The sequence below is a fragment of the Schistocerca cancellata genome, chromosome 1 (assembly GCF_023864275.1).
Source record: "Schistocerca cancellata isolate TAMUIC-IGC-003103 chromosome 1, iqSchCanc2.1, whole genome shotgun sequence".
Lineage (NCBI taxonomy): Eukaryota > Metazoa > Arthropoda > Insecta > Orthoptera > Acrididae > Schistocerca > Schistocerca cancellata.
In genome coordinates, this window is record NC_064626.1 from 1259142836 (window position 1) to 1259158019 (window position 15184).

Genomic DNA, 15184 nt, shown 5'->3' on the forward strand with positions numbered 1-15184 from the left:
TCTTGAAGTGTCCGCCACTGGAGCTTGTTCAGCATCTCCGTAACGCTCTCGCGCTGACTAAATGTCCCCATGACGAATCGCGCTGCTTTTCGCTGGATCATGTCTATCTCTTCTATTAATCCAACCTGGTAAGGGTCCCATACTGATGAGCAATACTCAAGAATCGGACGAACAAGCGTTTTGTAAGCTACTTCTTTCGTCGATGAGTCACATTTTCTTAGAATTCTTCCTATGAATCTCAACCTGGCGCCTGCTTTTCCCACTATTTGTTTTATGTGATCATTCCACTTCAGATCGCTCCGGATAGTAACTCCTAAGTATTTTACGGTCGTTACCGCTTCCAATGATTTACCACCTATGGCATAATCGTACTGGAATGGATTTCTGCCCCTATGTATGCGCATTATATTACATTTATCTACGTTTAGGGAAAGCTGCCAGCTGTCGCACCATGCATTAATCCTCTGCAGGTCTTCCTGGAGTACGTACGAGTCTTCTGATGTTGCTACTTTCTTGTAGACAACCGTGTCATCTGCAAATAGCCTCACGGAGCTACCGATGTTGTCAACTAAGTCATTTATGTATATTGTAAACAATAAAGGTCCTATCACGCTTCCTTGCGGTACTCCAGAAATTACCTCTACATCTGCAGATTTTGAACCGTTAAGAATGACATGTTGTGTTCTTTCTTCTAGGAAATCCTGAATCCAATCACAAACCTGGTCCGATATTCCGTAAGCTCGTATTTTTTTCACTAAACGTAAGTGCGGAACCGTATCAAATGCCTTCCTGAAGTCCAGGAATACGGCATCAATCTGCTCGCCAGTGTCTACGGCACTGTGAATTTCTTGGGCAAATAGGGCGAGCTGAGTTTCACATGATCTCTGTTTGCGGAATCCATGTTGGTTATGATGAAGGAGATTTGTATTATCTAAGAACGTCATAATACGAGAACACAAAACATGTTCCATTATTCTACAACAGATTGACGTAAGCGAAATAGGCCTATAATTATTCGCATCTGATTTATGACCCTTCTTGAAAATGGGAACGACCTGCGCTTTCTTCCAGTCGCTAGGTACTTTACGTTCTTCCAGCGATCTACGATAAATTGCTGATAGAAAGGGGGCAAGTTCTTTAGCATAATCACTGTAGAATCTTAAGGGTATCTCGTCTGGTCCGGATGCTTTTCCGCTACTAAGTGATAGCAGTTGTTTTTCAATTCCGATATCGTTTATTTCAATATTTTCCATTTTGGCGTCCGTGCGACGGCTGAAGTCAGGGACCGTGTTACGATTTTCCGCAGTGAAACAGTTTCGGAACACTGAATTCAGTATTTCTGCCTTTCTTCGGTCGTCCTCTGTTTCGGTGCCATCGTGGTCAACGAGTGACTTAATAGGGGATTTAGATCCGCTTACCGATTTTACATATGACCAAAACTTTTTAGGGTTCTTGTTTAGATTGTTTGCCAATGTTTTATGTTCGAATTCGTTGAATGCTTCTCTCATTGCTCTCTTTACGCTCTTTTTCGCTTCGTTCAGCTTTTCCTTATCAGCTATGATTCGACTACTCTTAAACCTATGATGAAGCTTTCTTTGTTTCCGTAGTACCTTTCGTACATGATTGTTATACCATGGTGGATCTTTCCCCTCGCTTTGGACCTTAGTCGGTACGAACTTATCTAAGGCGTACTGGACGATGTTTCTGAATTTTTTCCATTTTTGTTCCACATCCTCTTCCTCAGAAATGAACGTTTGATGGTGGTCACTCAGATATTCTGCGATTTGTGCCCTATCACTCTTGTTAAGCAAATATATTTTCCTTCCTTTCTTGGCATTTCTTATTACACTTGTAGTCATTGATGCAACCACTGACTTATGATCACTGATACCCTCTTCTACATTCACGGAGTCGAAAAGTTCCGGTCTATTTGTTGCTATGAGGTCTAAAACGTTAGCTTCACGAGTTGGTTCTCTAACTATCTGCTCGAAGTAATTCTCGGACAAGGCAGTCAGGATAATGTCACAAGAGTCTCTGTCCCTGGCTCCAGTTCTGATTGTGTGACTATCCCATTCTATACCTGGTAGATTGAAGTCTCCCCCTATTACAATAGTATGATCACGAAACTTCTTCACGACGTTCTGCAGGTTCTCTCTGAGGCGCTCAACTACTACGGTTGCTGATGCAGGTGGTCTATAGAAGCATCCGACTATCATATCTGACCCACCTTTGATACTTAGCTTAACCCAGATTATTTCACATTCGCATTCGCTAATAACTTCACTGGATATTATTGAATTCTTTACTGCTATAAATACTCCTCCACCATTGGCGTTTATCCTATCTAGACTTTAATAATAAAATGGGAAGGTACTGTTAATCATAACTCAGGGAGAAGTTGTGATCTAAATGACAATAGATTTATTGGCTCTGAGCACTATGGGACTTAACTTCAAAGGTCATCAGTCCCCTAGAACTTAGAACTACTTAAACGTAACTAACCTAAAGACAGCACACACATCCATACCCGAGGCAGGATTCGAACATGCGACCGTAGCGGTCGCGCGGTTCCAGACTGTAGTGCGTAGAACCGCTCGGCCACCCAGGCCGGCAATAGATTTATTCATCCTTAACATCACAAGACAACAAAAATGACTAAAGAAACGTCACACAAACATTTTTGACGAATGCTTTCACTAACATGGTGGACAAAGTGATCAGCTGGGCATCGACACACGACGGTAACCGGAACACTAATCGCTTTGTCTGACTTCATACACGTGAATCCGGGTTATGGCACAAAAACTACAGCACCATCAAGCATCTATATTCCACCATTCCAAAAACAAGAAAAATATGGTGCGAAAGAACAGGGTGCAGAGAAACATATTGGAGCCCTACGCCGTAGCAGCGAATACTTTACCCTTCTGCTGATTGGGGCGTTACACCATGATGCGTCCGGCGACTGTAGTCTTGGTCTGCCGCAATCTGTTATTAATGGCGCATGCCCGAAAAATGCAAGTACGCGGTCTTGGTTCAGTTAGTTCGGCACGCAGGTCCTTTCCTATGAGCCTCTGAAACCCCTGTGAATTCCAGTGTGCCAGTGGGCCTCTTTGCTGGTGTGCCAAACCAATTTGACTCCGTGCCATGACTGTGTGTGACTGAATATGTCAAATGTTTAGACGGCCGACTCAAGACAAATAAGTACACCCACGCATCACTCGTGTGCATGAAGCTAGAAGCAGTATCTCTGACGGTTCGGAAGGTGACAGGCACAGGCTGCAAGTGGCACACTAGCAAAGGACAGAAGTCCCACCATTTAGGTAGAGACCTGCCATTCTGTACTAGTGAAGCGCCAGTACAAGAGTAAGATCTCTTCTCTTTCTGTCCGCTTTCTCCTCAGCTCAGTAGCAAAGCACATTTACATCTTAGACTTCCCCCACTTTAGCACAAGCCAATCACAAGCTGGAGCCTGGAATTGGAAGCTTTGCTCGGCACACACCGATCTGACCAATCAGAGACTTTAAAATTAATTGGGAGAAAAGGAAAAAAAGATGCAGCTTTGCGGCCTCTTTCCCAATCGTTTACATCGTGTCCTTTGCTAACATGACCAGGATGGAACGATAGCCCTCCGTAAAAGCTTATCTCCCCTGTTGCGTCCATTTCAAAGTTTCCAAAGAACGGCCATAAACTCGCTAAAAGCCTCATGCTTTCGCAAATATGTTTTGTACCAGAGTCTGGACGTCTGGGCGCCAGTGTCCCATGGAAATTCGCAGAATGCTCAAAGTTGTTTTGTCAGCTTGCTGCCGAACAAGGGCCCATCCTCTGCTTTATTGCCAGTCTACAACGTGCCGGCCATTGCAGCGGCGACTTCTCGGCGCTAGTCAGTCTACTTGGTTGCGGCTGTCTCCTGAACAGTGCCAACCAACGTGACTGCACAATGAGACCACGGAACTCGGCCATCTCGAAATGTTTCCACCCAAGTTCCACAGAAAAAGCCTGCTTCCCTCGGCCCACCGCCACCGTGCTCTTTTACTGCAGTCATTTAAATCGAAACCGCCGGCCGCGGTGGTCTCGCGGTTCTAGGCGCGCAGTCCGGAACCGTGCGACTGCTACGGTCGCAGGTTCGAATCCTGCCTCGGGCATGGATGTGTGTGATGTCCTTAGGTTAGTTAGGTTTAAGTAGTTCTAAGTTCTAGGGGACTGATGACCTCAGAAGTTAAGTCGCATAGTGGTCAGAGCCATTTGAACCATACTATTCCTTGGAATGCAGATAAAGCTTGCCATTATTCCATCCCTAGAGCACGCAAGCAAGAGAATTACCTACTGCAAACCATTTCATCATTATGTATCGCTATAAAGATCATATTCCTTAAGAAAATGAAGCGGCATAACACCAAATCAGAAGTGAGAGTACCTTGCAATTCCTCAATCTCTGACATTGGAATACATGTACTACTACTTTTTTTTGCTAAATTTGTAGGGTGGGCATCTTTCAGGGGTGGTTGTGTGAACGAAAACCAGAGAAAATGTCTAGTAAACGTGGGTTGAAAAGTGCAGAACTTAAGAGCTATGAGCACTCGTTCAACTTCGCTACTTTTGAAACACACATCTTCTGTTGAACAAGAGCCCACAGCTCTTGATCTTGGCCTTTCAGAGCCCATGCTTAATGACTTTATTTTTGATCCACAATACCTCCTCCAAAAATATGGAGGGTAAAGAACTTGCAGTAAAATAGCAACTATAGCACCCTTATATGTATTCCAATGTCAGAGTTATCAGAACGATTTCCACTCATAACTTTCAACTCGGCCGTTTTTGCACCATTGTCGCTTACCTCAAATTGATACATTTACGCTTCACCATCATCGATTAAAGTTTCAAACATCGTCACTGAATCACACTGTATACACTTGTACCAATGCCGCAATGTCTTTGTGTAGCCCACTCGACTACCATGCACTTTTGTTGTGGGAGCCAACCGCAGTGGACACTTTGTCGCGAGAATTCAGTTTACTTTGGTTAAACTTTTGTGTCCTTTACTCTTACTGCTGTGTTGGCTATGAGCGGCCACGTACTGATCGTTTGTCATCCACAGTGCTGTTTTGACTTTATGTTGATGCAACTGTTGATGACAGCCTTACATGCTTTTGGCTGAAGCTATGCACAGCATTTACGTATAGAATTATTGGGTTTCGTTCAGATTTAGTATTTCTTATGCCTAAATTATTCTGCACTACTCTACACTGGCAAATACAATATCCAGCGCCCTTAAGAACAAGGTCATTTTATTCACAAGAGATTTCATCATTGTAGGAGGCGACATGAAACACAAACGTCACAATAAAGAGTGCCCATAGAGTCTCCACAATTCGCAATGCACCCCGTCTGCACAGCAACACAGGCGTGTATTCTCACACGCAAATGATCATGGGGGCACCAAACAGCTGCCTGCCACAAACTCTCCTCATCGTCTTACAGCTTTTCTTGGGAGTCAGCAATGATGCTTGCAAGGGTTTGCAGAATGAGTAAGTTCCCACTTTATCATGTCCAATACGTGTTCATTGGTATCACTGAAGACAACACAAATTCGGTATCAATTTATAAGTGAATTAATTAACCTGATCAATTTATTACCCCAACCACACCCAATGATGACGTTATATGCTATTCCCCAGCTGGCACGTGATCCCCATTTCAAGTATTGGTGGATATTTCGAATTTTGACGATAATTACGAATTTTGGCGGGAATATCTGTGTCTGAGGTCTGTGCTGACGTCCCACCCCAGCCCCCACCCGAGAATTGGCGGGAAATTAAAAATGGTGGTATCCTTTCTGTGACTCAGACCATGTTACTGGTTTGAAAGGACAACTGCACCCTCACCACCCCCACCCCCACCCCACTCAACACATGCAAACTGCCCATATGCAGGAGAGGGAGGTTAGGTTAGTGTACTTTACACAATTTGGTTTGGGAAACTGAAGTAAAGGTTGGTCCAAATTACGTAATTAACCACAAAGATCGGTTTCAATTATGTAGCTGTATGCATAGCGCAACACCAAGAGCACCTAGATCACATACAGCTCAAAAACTGATGATGCCCTGCAACTGGTGTTATCCAGTTGGAAAAAGATTTCACACCACCACCCGAAACTAGTGACAAACATACTCAGACTCTGCCCTCCACCTACGAGATGGTGGAAAAAAATGCTGGCGGAAAATATGTCCAACTGACAAGATGCTGGTTTTGGACAGACAGCAAATTAATAAGTATATACAGCTGAGAGCTTTGTTTATCGGTGTTTGACGTCAGAGATCGCTACATACGCCTTCCGCTGCATTGGTCGACAATTACGCTGCAGCCCAGGTAATCGAATTCAGGAAATAGAATAGTCGCTGATGGAAAATGCTTCACTGTTCTAATTACACATCGAAATTGTTGTAAAAGAAAAGAACCACCACTTGTAACCAATGGTTCATAATGCAACACTCGTCTCCTTCGTTGAAGTATGTGTTACAAAAAGCCACATAATTTACAGAGTGAGGGGGATGGTTGAAACTGAACATAGGCAGAGCACAATTTTAATAACGTCTCAGCCTTGCGCGTTTGGGTACCCACAACCCAACTCAATTCCTCGCATTTCATGGTACTTTTTTCCCAAATTCGATGTACCCTCAGTCAGTTTACGTAATTTTGCAGGTTTTTCGCGATTTTACATATTTCATCGTATTTCCCTCAATTTTAGATATTTCCTACCAATTTGTAGTAATTATCCTAGAATTTCCTCGATCTTTAGCGATTTTATCTAAATTTTTCAATTCTTTCTTTCGATAGTTTCCTGTATTTCTACAGTCATGTTGCTGGCATACGCATGTGTTGTTTTGATTTTATATGAGGACACATGCGTGTCCTATACACCATCTTACAAAAAAATCCTAAGAATTCCCCAAAGCTCAGTGATCTACATGTATGCATTTTGGATAATAAGATCATGAAAAGTACAGTAACACTCGCCTCATATCTAGATGAGGCTCAGTATTACACAGAGGTGCTATATTGAAGCAGCCGAAATACGTGTATCCCTATCCAATTACATTGGTTCTCACAGGCAATGTTATTCCTTAAGTATCAAGTAAAAGAATCGAAGCATTTATAAGACCTAAGTCATTCCTTAGAGTGTTCTGTAGGTGAGTGGACAGATGCCACATATGTCACCTTTAATAGTGTGTGATGAGTGTATTCTAGAAACATTGTGTTAGAACGAAATTGCTGTATTATCCTAAACATGAGCAAAAGTACCTAACATCAGTTCAAGACTTCTGTGTGTAAAAGGAATTCCACCAGAGCTGTGGTGATGCCTCTGGAAACAGAAATAAGATTGTTACATGTCCGTTTTCCTCTGATTATGGTGCTTGCTCCTTTGTAAGAAGTTGGTGCTTTTTCATGTGCAGTTCCGTGCAGCAGGGTATGGGTGGTGATTCAATGTATCGACTATCGAAAATATTTCTGTCATACTTTCGTCACTCTGTTTCCTAGTGAGGCATAGCCGCATCTGTCAAAACTGCTATGACTACTAACAACAAGACGATTGATGCAGGAAGTGCGATAGGGTGCACCTACGTTTCTGGCTAAAAGCGCCTGTAAAATCAATCAGTTTCCTAAGAGAGACCACTGGCCACATGCTCCAATGGAGCGACATGTGTAGCTGTAATATGATTGATTGCAACATGCTGACAGTATTTGTTTTTCGATATATCGAATGAAAGATCCACTGTATCTATTTTCATGGAATCATGTCTGTTTTTATGGTTATTGACACGATTGCTTGCTTAAAAATTGGTGTTACCGCAAGTCCTGTATTATTTTGTACTTCAAAACTCTAGTCATAAAGTATACAACAACTCGATATCGAACCTAGAAATGATAGTGTTTTTCCCAACACGTGAGTATATGGCATGAAACAGGCTGTTCTGTGATGATTAAATTGCTTAAGAAACCAGAACACAAGAATCTGCTGTTACTGTGAATGCTCATCTGCTGGATGACAGAAACATTACACACAGTTTGGTACAGGGCAGTTGTAGAGCAAAAATGTCGAATGTAAGCACCCAGACGATATTTGTTTTCGATTTATTGGAGGTATTTTATAGGGTTCTTTACTAGGTGACTTACAGACATGCTCTAACTCTTTGCTCCGTAAATGACAGTGTGACATAGCATCACAGTGGTAAAACGGGGCCTGGCATAGCGTACAAAGAACTTCTCTTTAGTTCCAGCTTCTTGTTGTCAAACGTAAATTTATTGTGTGTTGTCCAACATGTGAGAAAATGGCATGTAAGGCTGTATTCTGTAATATTGTTTCATGATTCTGGAATGTTTGTAATATACATGTGGATGACAGCTTATTTATAGACACTGAGTTGAATTCGAGGGATGACTCAAGCCATGTAACTTTGTCCATCAAGCTGAAAGAAATCACATAACATAGATGTTTAAACTCGCGCTTTTTCTTTCACATGAAAGTTTCGGAATAACAAAGAAATTCTGCTGTGTTTGTTAGTTTTTGCACCAAAATGGTGAACGTCTTTTTCTCGATTTTATACAAGGTGCACATGTTTGGCATATGTGAGATATCGTAATACATCGCTCTCTCGATTTTATCCAAGGTGCACATGTTTAGCATATGTGAGACATGTTAATACATCTGTTAGATGAGTTGTCCAACCTTCACAGTATAGTCACCTGTTATTGTTGCAGTACTGTAGGTTTTTCATTTTGTTGGATGCCGCAAAATAGTGGGAGGCAGGGAGAGAGAGAGAGAGAGAGATGAAAATTGTATCCTGCAGTCGAATGTAGAAACTATACAGACGTTGCTCATTTTAATAAATATTCACCTATAGGCAGTGCATTGAGGTTAAATACGAGGGCTATCCACAAAGTACATTACGTTTTGGAATTAAAAATAAATAAAGTATTGGAATTTTTTTTATTATATACAGATGAAAGCCACACTTAAATACTACTTTTTTTACATAGTTGCCATTTAAATTAAGGCACTTATCGTAGCGATGAACGAGCTTGGAAATTCGGCCGCCTGCGCCTTCAACCACGTAATGACTGTATTTTGGGACAGAAAAGGTATGATTTTTGTGGATTTCCTGGAAAGAGGCACTACAATAAACTCTCAAAGGTATTGCCAAACTCTGCACAACCTCAGAAGAGCAATACAAAACAAGCGCAAGGGAAAGTTGGGCTCAAAGATCTTGCTGATTCACCACAACGCCCGGGCCCACACGGCAAAAGCCACTCGTGAAGTTCTCGAATCTTTTAAGTGGGAGTTGTTTCCTCATCCGCCTTACAGTCCTGACCTGGCACCGAACGACTTCCACTTATTACCAGCAATGAAGAAGTGGTTAGCTATGCAGCGTTTTGATGACGACGCACAGCTTCAAGAAGAGGTAACCACGTGGTTGAAGGCGCAGGCGGCCGAATTTCCAAGCTCGTCCATCGCTACGATAAGTGCCTTAATTTAAATATCAACTATGTAGAAAAGTAGTATTTAAGTGTGACTTTCATCTGTATATAATAAAAAAATTTCCAATACTTTATTTATTTTTAATTCCAAAACATAATGTACTTTGTGGATAGCCCTCGTACAAGTGTTCTCAATTGAAGAACAGCTGCCGGTGGCGGTATGCTAGCGGCATGGGGAGCAGTGTTGGGAGGCTGTGAGTGTGGCGCACAGACTAACAAGTCACAGTCGGAGTAGCCGCCAGTTATCTCACTCTGTTCAAGGGTGTTGTGGACACCTATTGTGTATCTTGATATCCTTAGCACAGAACATCTGCCTGGACCGTCTGGACTGCCCACCCAAATGCTTTACCCAAGATGCATTGGACTGAAGCCTCTGCCGTGAGATACAGCATGAGGTTGAGGTCGGCATAGGTGGCTCATGGAAGTGGGAGCTGCTGGCCGTTTGAAGATGCTTGTATCCCTACTACCATACGGAGATGGAGCTAGAGGCAGGGATGAGGGGATGTAAGGGTGGTTCTAAGTAGCATGGTTCATGACTACACATGGATGAGAACATATGCTACCACTGTCTTCTGGTGCAGTATACTCGCGCAACAATTTTCCCCCATTCCTAGTACATGTGTTGCATTATGACCCACTGATTACCAGTATTGTTTTTTTTTTCATGACAATTTCGACGTGTACTTAAAACAGTGAAGCATTTTCCATCACTTGTTCGTTGGTTGGTTGATTTGGGGGGAAGGGAGCAAACAGTGAGGTCTTGGTTCCACTGGATTAGGGAAGGATGATGAAAGAAGTCGGCCATGCTCTTCCAATGGCACTTGGCATTTGCCTGAAGTGATTTAGGGAAACCAGGGGAAAGCTAATATTGGATGGCCGGACATGGTTTTGAATCGTCGTCCGTCCAAATGTGAGTCCAGTGTACTAATCATTGCGCCACATCGCTCAGTCATCGGTTATGGTAGTGTGCATTGGCTTTCCTGAATTTCGGTCACCTGGGCTGCAGCGTAATTGTTGAGCAAAGCAGTGGAAGACGTCTATAGCCGACTCTGATGGCAAACGGCGATAGACACAGTCCTCAGAATTACGCTTACACCTAACACATTTATTAAACTCTTCTCTGTTCAACACCAGCATCCAGTCAGTTGAACACATATGTCGCCAAAAATAAAGATAGTACCTTCTGCTCCAACCTTTTTTTCCCTCAATCATGTAGGTGGAGGGCAGAGTTTGAGTATGTTTGTCACTAGTTTCGGGTGGCGTTGTGAAACTTTTTTTCAACTGGATAACACCAATTGTAGGGCATCTTCAATTTTTGAGCTATATCGTGATCTAGGCGCTCTTGGTGTAGCGATATGCATAGATCTGTGTAACTGAAACCGACCTTTATGGTTAATTACGTAATTAGTACCAACCTTTACTTCAGATTCCCAACCAAAGTGCATCAAGTGTACTAACCTAACCTCCCTCTCCTGCATCTGGGCAGTCTGCGTGTGATGAAGGGTGTGGTGGGGTGTGCACTTGTGCTTTCCATCCAGAAGTAACAGGGTTTCAGTCACAGAAAGGAAACTTGCCATTTTTAATTTCCCGCCGATTCTCGGGTGGGGGTTGAGATGGGACGTCAGCACAGCAATGGGACGTAGAAATTCCCGTCAAAATTCGAAATTCCCGTCAAAATTCGAAATTTCCACCAAAACTCGAAATTCCCCACAACAGGGTAAGTTGGGTGGTGGGGGGGGGGGGGGGTAGAGAGCAAGGAATGGGTAGGGGGAGACCTGGCAATTGGAGAAAACATATGCCATCATCTTGATCAATTTAATTGAGTTGCATATCAATTTAATATCAAAATTGCACCCAAGCGCCGGCCGCGGTGGTCTAGCGGTTCTAGGCGCTCAGTCCGGAGCCGCGCGACTGCTACGGTCGCTGGTTCGAATCCTGCCTCGGGCATGGATGTGTGTGATGTCCTTCGGTTAGTTAGGTTTAATTAGTTCTACGTTCTAGGGGACTGATGACCACAGGTGTTAAGTCCCATAGTGCTCAGAGCCATTTGAACCATTTTGAGCACCCATGGCGCCATCTCCTTACTACTGACGTTTGATCCTAATACTGCTGCAAACAGGTGGTTACCCATAGTTCCTCGTGACACAGCAGGTGGAGAATGTTCCCGGATTTCATTCTTTGATGATGCTTGGCTGGCCACAGTTGCTCACGCTGTGTGTTGATGCTGACGTGAGTCTGTACCATGCCTGCGTCCAGGATCTGGTCTACGGGCCACAGACCACTGCTGAAAGCAGCGACACACCACCAACATGTTGTGGCCATCACGCGAAGCAGTCTGTCGATTCGAACCTCCTGCTTCTTGCAACTGGGTGCACCACCTTTCAGACAGCTAAAGTTACTCAATATCAGTGCATGCTCGTCGGTGAAGCATTGTTGTATCCTACGATGAATGTTGGAAGCACTTTCATCTTAAACTAAGCTCAGTTCCAACCAGAACAGTTAAAACAAAGGATTTGCAGACAGGCCGCCTGAGCAGCATTTAATAGCCGATGAGTGTGACAGATCAATCACAAACACTACAGCCCATCAGTATGCACATGTCAGTGAAGGTGTTGCTTTTTCTTTGGAACTGTGTGGGCAAATAACGAAATTATATCTATATATGCAATTTTGTCATGTGATGACATGGTTGGAGACCGTGGCTGTTATTTGAAGACAAATGTTGATGGTTTTGGGACAGTAACTAGCCACAAATTTACTTTCAGTTCCTTTAGTCAAAGGGTACCGTTACCGGTTTCGAAACGTTATGTTTCATCTTCAGACGGTTTACATGCCTTCCTTACAACATGTGGTGCGTTTTTTTAAGATTAATCGTCATGAAATGTTGGTTTAGAGTGTTTGTTTCAGAACATTTGTCCAACAGATGTGAATACATTCCCACTGGATTCTTATCATTGCGCACGTAAATTTTTCTCACTAAACACTTTAGATTTATCACAGAAAAGATTTTTACCATGCATCTATAGATCCCACACATCTATACATACGTACATACATACATGATACACACATTTATATTTAATTTGTGTTGTACACAGTTGTGCAGCTCTTTGCCATAAGCACACGTAGAAGGTGATCCCACTTTACCTTGAAGTTCCAAGGACAGTGTGGGGGGAGCCATCTCTCCCAAAAACTAGTCTGTTACTGGGTAGCAGCAGCGTTTGCCTCTCCACACTGTTTACGCGAATCCGAAGCTGATAAAGCTGGCTGAACCAAAACTGGATATGGTGATGATGATGATGATTGTGTCGCTGTAGAAATTTTACTATGGTACCTGCGTCTTCGCCGAACGGATGTAATGTCGACGCTTGTAATATGTGGTTCAAGATGGGAATATTCAGCCTGCTTTATCGACGCATACTGACGGAAAACAAAATCTCAACACCAAGAAGGAAAAAGTTGGGAAATTTGTGGTAAGTTCCAAACTGCACCACTATGAGTATGCAACTCAGGTTTCCTTTACATACACGCTAGAATGGTTGTGGGACTTAGTTGCCTTTCAGACTGGACGTGGTGAATCGATGTTGATCAAGAATGCTGTTAAGGCGACAAAGACGTCATTATCAACACCTCACTGAGTTTTAATGGGGTGGTATAAGAGGGCTAAGAGAAGCTGGATGCTTCTTCTGCGACACTGCAGAAAAACGTGGCAGGAACGTAGCCAATGTGGATGACTGCTGGCAGCGGTGGTCAGTAGAATATAAGGTGGCAAGAAGACCAGGCTCCGGACGGCCATGTGGCACCATCGAGAGGAAAGACCATTGTGTTTGACTTATGGCTCTGGCGCATCGTACTGCGACGCAGCAGTAATTTGAGTAGCAGTTGGCATTACAGGGACACGGCGAACTATTACAAATCTTTTACTTCAAGGACAGCTCTGAGGCAGACTGCCATTAGAATAAATTCCCATAACCCCAAACCACCCTCATTTTTATTTCACTGGCGTCAAGCAAGAGCTCATCTTATGGCAGGGTGGGTGTCTGTTGTTCATTCTGATGATAGTTGGTTCTTCCTCGGTGCCAGTGACAGCAGTGTGTTGGTTAGATGGAGGCCAGGTGAGAACCTGCAACAAATCTGTCTGCGTGCTAGACACATTGCACTTACACCTGGAGTAATGGTGCGGTGTGCGGTTTAGTATGTCAGCGGGAGCACCCTCGTTGTTGTCTCACACACCTTAACTGCAATTTTGTAAGTCGGTTTGGTAATTCGACCTGTTTTGCTGCTATGCAAGAACAGCGTTTCAGGGAGTGTTTTCTAGCAGGTTAACGCTCGCTCACATACCACTGCAATAAGCCGGCCGTTGTGGACGAGAGGTTCTAGGCGCTTCAGTCTGAAACCGAGCTGCTGCTACGGTCGCAAGTTCGAATCCTGCCTCGGGCATGGCTGTGTGTGATGTTCTTAGGTTGGTTAGGTTTAAGCAGTTCTAAGTCTAAGGGAATGATGAACTCAGATGTTAAGTCCCATGGTGCTTAGAGCCATTTGAATCATCTGAGCTGCAATAACCCAGCATGCTCTACGATCGTCGACATATTGCCTTAGGCTGCTCAATCTGTCTCAAATCGAGCACATATGTGAGATCATCGGACGAGAACTCCACAGTCATCCACAAACAGCAATAACTGTACCTTATTGCTTGATCATGTGCAACAGGAATGGAACTTAATCCCATAAACTGACATCTGGCACGTTTTCATGCTTGCATCCTGCATTAGGGCGGTTATCGTGGTTATTATTATTTCACATCTGCAGTGACTTATCCCGCACTTACGTTGACGTGTTATCTTGCAATGTTAATCACTTACTTATGTTATCTTTTCAAATGCATCCCAATGTCTTATTACTCTTCATTAATTACATTTTGGTGCTGAGATTTGTTTTCCTTCAGGGTATTTGGTGACATGCAATTTGTTTCATGCACTTCAGTTTCAGTTACAATGCTGGAATTTACATATGCTTCAAAGCAATATAAAATAATATTAACTTCTCGTGTACCGTTTTCATTCAAGGTACTAAGGAACTTTATAATTCTTTTATGGTGTGTTCGATCTAACAAGTGCACTTGGATAATGGTATCCGTTTCAGCACAATATACGTTGATAGAAGTGACTTAAGATCTCTGTCTCTTTTACTCGTTAAATCACGATATTCAGCTTGAAACGTCCCCTTAGAACAATTTATACATGACTATGCTTGTACTGGCACACAATATTTTTTAGCGCAACGCAATCTGACTTTCAGAAATCCCTACAAAGGAATGGCCCTGACTAACGTTAACCTGTACCTTTCACAAATCACTTACCTCAGAAAAATCTTCGTTACTCGAACTACTGCAATACAGCGAGTGCCACTACTGCCAGCTAAATAAAAGATTCAAACTACTGAAGGCAGTAACTACTGATAGGCATAGTTAGCAAATGAAAGATTTTGATAGAGAACAAACAATGTATATACCTTAATAGTGTTCAAAAGTCATAATATATATATCAGTTCATGATATCCAGTATTGAAAATTTCAAAACTCCGCCATCTCTCTCCCCACATCCACCACTGCTGGCGGCTCACCTCCAACTGCGCAACGCTACGCGCT